Raw genomic sequence first — 7,679 nt, 5'->3', positions numbered from 1 at the left:
ATGAGAGAGGTGTGAATTTTTCTTGTGTCTGTGACTCCCAGGAATTTCATATTCACACATTAGCCCACAATTTGCCTTTAGTAATTTAAAAAAAAAAAAAAAAAGCTCCAGTCTGCAGCTCCCAGTGAGCCCAACGCAGAAGGTGGGTGATTTCCAACTGAGATGCCTGGTTCATCTCATTGGGACTAGTTAGGCAGTGGGTGCAACCCACACAGAGCAAGCAGAAGCAGGGTGGGGCATTGCTTCACCCGGGAAGTGCAAGGAGCCAGGGGACCTCTCTTCCACAGCCAAGGGAAGTGGTGAGGGACTGTGCTACCCTCCCTGGATACTACACTTTTCCCATGGATTTTTGCAATCTGCAGATCAGGAGATTCCCTCATGAACTTACACCACCAGAGCCCTGGGTTTCAAGCACAAAACTGGGCAGCTGATTGGGCAGGCACTGAGCTAGCTACAGGAGTTTTTTTGTACTCCAGCAGCACCTGGAACCACAGTGAGACAGGAGAGACAGGAGAACCGTCCACTCCCCTAGAAAGGGGGCTGAAGCCAGGGAGCCAAGTGGTCTCGCTCAGCAGGTCCCACTCCCATGGATCCCAACAAGCTAAGAGCCACTGGCTTGAAATTCTCACTGCCAGCACAGCAGTCTGGAGTTGACCCGGGATGATCGAGCTTGGTGGCGGGAGGGGCATCCACCAGTACTGAGGCATTAGTAGGCAGTTTTCCCCTGACAGTGCTAAGGAGACTGGGAGGTTTGGAATGGGCAGAATTTACCACAGCATGGCAAAGTGACTGTGGCCAGATTGCTTCTCTAGATTCCTCCTCACTGGGCAGGGCATCTCTGAAGGAAAGTCAGCAGCTCCAGTCAGGGGCTTACAGATAAAACTCTCATCTTCCTGGTACAGAGTATCTGGAGGGAGGGGCAGCTGCAGTCACAACTTCAGCAGACTTATATCTTTCCTGCCTCCTGGCTCTGAAGAAAGCAGCTGATCCTGACAAGGGGGATTATGCCAGCACAGTGTACCAGCTCTGCTAAGGAACAGACTGCCTCCTCAAGTGGGTCCCTGACCCCTGTACCTCTGACGGGAAGAGACCTCCCAACAGGGATCAGCAGACACCTCATACAGGAGAGCTCTGGCTGACATCAGGCCAGTGCCCCCTGGGATGAAGCTTCCAGAGGAAGGAGCAGGCAGCAATCTTTGCTGTTCTGCAGCCTCCACTGGTGATACCCAGGTGAAAAGGGTCTGGAGTTGACCTCCAGCAAATTACAGCAGACCTGCAGAAGAGGGGCCTGACTGTAGAAGGAAAACTAACAAACAGAAAGCAGCAACAACAACAACATAAACAAAAAAGATCCCCACACAAGAACCCCATCCAAAGGTCATTAGCCTCAAAGATCAAAGGTAGATAAATCCATGAAGATGAGGAAAATCCAGTGCAAAAATGCTGAAAATTCCAAAAGCCAGAATGCCTCTTCTTCTCCAACTGATCACAACACCTCTCCAGCAAGGGTGCAAAACTGGACAGAGAATGAGATTGATGAATTGACAGAAGTAGGCTTCAGAAGATGGGTAATAACAAATTCCTCTGAGCTAAAGGAGCACATTCTAACCCAATGCAAGGAAGCTAAGAACCTGATAAAAGGTTACAGGAACTACTGACTAGAATAACCAGTTCAGAGAGGAATATAAATGACCTGATGTAGCTGAAAAACCAGCATGATAATTTAGTGAAGCATAAACAAGTATTAGTAGCCAAATCACGTGGAAGAAAGGATGTCAGAAATTGAAGACCACCTTGCTGAAATAAAGCATGAAGACAAGATTAGAGAAAAAAGAATGAAAAGGAATGAACAAAGCCTCCACAAAATATGTGACTATGTGAAAGGACCAAACCTACAATTAATGGGTGTACCTGAAAGTGATGAGGAGATTGGAACCAAGTTGGAAAACACACTTCAGGATATTATCCAGAACTTCCCCAACCTAGCAAGACAGGCCAACATTCAAATTCAGGAAATACAGAAAACACCACAAAAATACTCCTCGAGAAGATCAACCCCAAGACACATAATCTTCAGATTCACCAAGGTTGAAATGAAGGAAAAAATGTTAAGGGCAGCCAGAAAGAAAGGTCGGGTCACCTACAAAGGGAAGCCCATCAGACTAACAGCAGATCTCTCTGCAAAAAACCCTATAAGCCAGAAGAGCATGGGAGCCAATATTCAACATTCTTAAAGAAAAGAATTTTCAACCCAGAATTTTATATCAAGCCAAACTAAGTTTCATAAGCAAAAGAGAAATAAAATCCTTGAGAGATAAGGAAATGCTGAGGATTTTGTCACCACCAGGCCTGCCTTGCAAGAGCACTTGAAGGAAGCACTAACATGGAAAGGAAAAACTGGTACCAGCCATTGCAAAAACACACCAAAATATAAAGACCATCAACACTATGAAGAAACTGCATCAACTAATGTGCAAAATAGCCAGCTAGCATCATGGTGACAGGATCAGATTCACACACAATAATATTAACCTTAAATGTAAATGGGCTAAATGCCCCAGTTAAAAGACACAGACTGGCAAATTGGATAAAGAGTAAAGACCCATCCGTGTGCTGTATTCAGTAGACCCATCTCATGTGCAAAGACACACATAGGCTGAAAATAAAGGGATGGAGGGATATTTACCAAGCAAATGGAAAGCAAGAAAAGTAGGAGTTGCAGTCCTGGTCTCCGATAACACATACTTTAAACCAACAAAGATCATAAAAGACAAAGAGGGGCATTACATAATGGTAAAGGGATCAATGCAACAAGAAGAGCTAACTACCCTAAATGTACATGCACCCAATACAGGAGCACCCAGATTCATAAAACAAGTTCTCAGAGACTTACAAAGAGACTTAGACTCCCACACAATAAAAAAGGGAGACTTTAACACCCCACTTTCAATATTAGATGGATCAAAGAAACAGAAAATTAACAAGGTTATTCAGGATGTGAACTGAGCTCTGGATCAAGGGGACCTAATAGACATCTACAGAACTCTCCACCCCACATCAACAGAATATGCATTCTTCTCAGCACCACATGGCACTTATTCTAAAATTGACCACATAATTGGGAGTAAAACACTCCTCAGCAAATGCAGAAGAATGGCAATAACAGTCTGTCAGACCACCGTGTGATTAGCATTAAGAAACTCACTCAAAACCTCACAACTACATGGAAATTGAACAATGTGCTCCTGAATGACTACTGGGTAAATAACAAAATTAAGGCAGAAATCAAGAAGTTCTTTGAAACCAATGAGAACAAAGAGTCAACATGCCAGAATCTCTGAGACATAGCTAAAGTAGTGTTAAGAGAGAAATTTATAGCACTAAAGGCCCACATCAGAGAGCTGGAAAGATCTCAAATTGACACCCTAACATCACAATTAAAAGAATTAGAAAGCAGGAGCAAACAAATTCAAAAGCTAGCAGAAGACAAGAAATAACTAAGATTAGATCAGAACTGAAGGAGATAGAGGCACAAAAAACCCTTCAAAAATCAGTGAATCCAGGAGCTGGTTTTTTGAAAAAACAAACAAACAAAAAACAACAAAATAGATAGACTCCTAGCTAGACTAATAAAGAAGAAAAGAGAAGAATCAAATAGACACGATAAAAAATGATAAAGAGAATATCAGCACTGATCCCACAGAAATGCACACTACCATCAGAGAATACTATAAACACATCTACACAAATAAACTAGAAAATCTAGAAAAAATGGATAAATTCCTGGACACATACATCCTCCCAAGACTAAACCAGGAAGAAGTCGAGTCCCTGAATAGACAATAACAAGTTCTGAAATTGAGGCAATAATTAATAGCCTACCAACCAAAAAAAGCCCAGGACCAGACAGATTCACAACCAAATTCTACCAGAAGTACAAAGAGGAGCTGGTACCATTCCTTCTGAAACTATTCTAAATAATTGAAAAAGAGGCACTCCTCCTGAACTCATCTTATGAGGCCAGCATCATCCTAATACCAAAACCTGGCAGAGACACAACAAAAACAGAAAACTTCAGGCCAATATCCCTGATGAACATAGATGAGAAAATCCTCAATAAAATACTGGCAAACCAAATCTAGCAGCACATCAAAAAAGTTATCCACCACAATCAAGTCAGCTTCATCCCTGGGATGCATGGCTGGTTCAACATATGCAAATCAATAAGCGTAATCCATCACATAAACAGAACCAATGACAAAAACCGCATGATTATCTCAATGGATGCAGAAAATGCCTTTGATAAAATTCAACATCGCTTCATGCTAAAAACTCTCAATAAACTAGGTATTCATGGAACATATCTCAAAATAATAAGAGCTATTTATGACAAACCCATAGCCAATATCATACTGAATGGGCAAAAGCTGGAAGCATTCTCTTTGAAAACCAGCACAAAACAAGGATGTCCTCTTTTACCACTCCTATTCAACATAGTATTGGAAGTTCTGGCCAGGGCAATAAGGCAAGAGAAAGAAATAAAGGATTCAAATAGGAAGACAGGAAGTCAAATTGTCTCTGTTTACAGATGACGTGATTCTATGTTTAGAAAACCCCATTGTCTCAGCCCAAAATCTCTCTAAGCTGATAAGCAAATTTAGCAAAGTCTCAGGATACAAAATCAATGTGCAAAAATTACAAGCATTCGTATACACCAACAATAGACAAGCAGAGAGCCAAATCATGAATGAACTCTCATTCACAATTGCTACAAAGATAGTAAAATACCTAGGAATCCAACTTACAAGGGATGTGAAGGACCTCTTCAAGGAGAACAACAAACTACTGCTCAAAGAAATGAGAGGACACAAACAAATGGAAAAACATTCCATGCTCATGGATAGAAAGAATCAATATTGTGAAAATTGCCATACTGCCCAAAGTAATTTATAGATTCAATGCTGTTCCTGTCAAGCTACCACTGACTTTCTTTGCAGAATTAAAAAAACTACTTTGAATTTCATATGGAACCTAAAAAGAACCCGTATAGCCAAGACAAACCTGAGCAAAAAGAACAAAGCTGGAGGCATCACGCTCCCTGACATCAAACTGTGCTACAAGGCTGTAGCCTTGTAAGCAAAACAGCATGGTACTGGTATCAAAACAGATATATAGACCAATGGAACAGAACAGAGACCTCAGAAGTAACACCACACATCTACAACCATCTGATCTTTGACAAACCTGACAAAAGCAATGGGGAAAGGATTCCCTATTTAATAAATGATGCTGGGAACACTGGCTAACCATATGCAGAAAACTGAAACTAGACCCCTTCCTTACACCTTATACAAAAATTAACTCAAGATAGATGAAAGACTTAAATGGAAAACACAAAATCATAAAAACCCTAGAAGAAAAACCTAGGCAATACCATTCAGGACATAGGCATGGACAAAGACTTCATGATTAAAACACCAAAAGCAATGGCAACAAAAGCCAAAATAGACAAATGAGATCTAATTAAACTAAAGAGCTTCTGCACAGCAAAAGAAACTATCATCAGAGTGAACAGGCAGCCTACAGAATGGGAGAAAATTTTTGAAGTCTACCCATCTGACAAAGGTCTAATATCCAGCATCTACAAGGAACTTAAACAAATTTACAAGAAAAATCAAATGATCCCATGAAAAAGTGGGCAAAGTGTATGAACAGAAAATTCTCAAAAAAGACATTTATGTGGCCAACAAACATATGGAAAAAGGCTCATCATCCCACCATTAGAGAAATGCAAATCAAAACCACAATGAGATACCATCTCATGTAAGTCAGAATGGTGATTATTAAAAAGTCAGGAAACAGTAGATGGTGATGAGGCTGTGGAGAAATAGGAATGCTTTTACAGTGTTGGTGGGAGTGTAAATTAGTTCAACCATTGTGGAAGGCAATGTGGCGATACCTCAAGCATCTAGAACCAGAGCTACCATTTGACCCAGCAATCCCATTACTGGATATATACCCAAAGGATTAGAAATCATTCTACTATAAAGACACATGTACGTGTATGTTTATTGCAGCACTATTTACAATAGCAAAGACTTGGAACCAACCCAAATGCCCATCAATGCTAGACTGGATATACACCATGGAATACTATGCAACCATAAAAAAGAATGAGATCCTCTCCTTTGCAGGTACATGGATGAAGCTGGAAGCCATCATTCTCAGCAAACTAACACAGGAACAGAAAACCAAACACTGCATATTCTCACTCATAAGTGGGAGTTGAACAATGAGAACACAGGGACACAGGGAGGAGAACAACACACATCAACGTCTGTTAGGGGGTGGGGGGCAAGGAGAGGGAGAGCATTAGGACAGATACCTAACGTATGCAGGGCTTAAAACCTAGATGACGGGTTGATAGGTGCGGCAAACCATGATGGCACGTGTATACTTGTGTAACCAACCTGCACATTCACATGTATCCCAGATATCAAAGTAAGATTAAAAACTAAATAAATAAAAATGAAAAAGACAAAAAAACCCACAGAAATTATTTTTACCTGCTTCTGTGTTGCCCAGTGTTTCTTGCTTTTGTGTTCTGCTGCAGATGACCCAGTGCTCATGTCCCATTTCTCTTTGGTGGCATCTATCTTTCCTTACATTTTAGACATTTTTTTTTTGAGACGGAGTCCAGCCTAGGCTGGAATGCAGTGGCAAGATCTCAGCTCACTGCAACCTCCACCTCCCAGGTGCAAGTGATTCTCTTGCTTCAGCCTCCCGAGTAGCTGGGATTACATGCACATGCCACCATGCCTGGCTGATTTTTTGGTATTTTTAGTAGAGATGGAGTTTCACCATGTTGGCCAGGCTGGTCTTGAACTCCTGACCTCAGGTGATCCGCCCACCTCAGCCTCCCAAAGTGCTGGAATGACAGGCATAAGACACCATGCCCGGCCCGTTTTAGACTTTTTGATTGCCCTATGATCTCAGTTCTCTAATGAGTTTAGGAAAAGTTATGATTTTGTAGTTTATCTGGCTATTGTTGCTGTTAAGGTGTAATACTCATCCCAGCTTTCCACATCCTGCAATTCTTTGTGTTTTAAGAATTTTTTTAAATTTATACTTTAAGTTCTGGGGTATCTGTGCAGAATGTGCAGTTTTGTTACATAGGTATACACGTGCCATGGTGGTTTGCTGCACCCATGAACCTGTCATCTACATTAGTTATTTCTCCTAATGCTATCCCTCCCCTAGCCCCCAACTTCCCGACAGGCCCTGATGTGTGATATTCCCCTCCCTGTGTCCATGTGTTCTCATTCTTCAACTCCCACTTATGAGTGAGAACATGCAGTGTTTGGTTTTCTGTTCCTGTGTTAATTTGCTGAGAATGATGGTTTCCAGCTTCATCCATGTCCTTGCAAAGGACTCATCCTTTTTTATGGCTGCATAGTATTCCATGGTGTGTATGTGCCACATTTTCTTTATCCAGTCTATCACTGATGGGCATTTGGTTTGGTTCCAAGTCTTTGCTGTTGTGTACAGTGCCACAATAAACATACGTGTGCATGTGTCTTTATAGTATAGTGATTTATAATCTTTTGGGTATATACCCAGTAATGGGATTGCTGGGTCAAATAGTAGTTCTGGTTCTAGATCCTTGAGGAATCACCACA

The sequence above is a fragment of the Pongo abelii genome, chromosome 4, assembly GCF_028885655.2.
Source record: "Pongo abelii isolate AG06213 chromosome 4, NHGRI_mPonAbe1-v2.0_pri, whole genome shotgun sequence".
Classification (NCBI taxonomy): Eukaryota; Metazoa; Chordata; class Mammalia; order Primates; family Hominidae; genus Pongo; species Pongo abelii.
Note: the sequence above shows the minus strand (reverse complement) of the source record.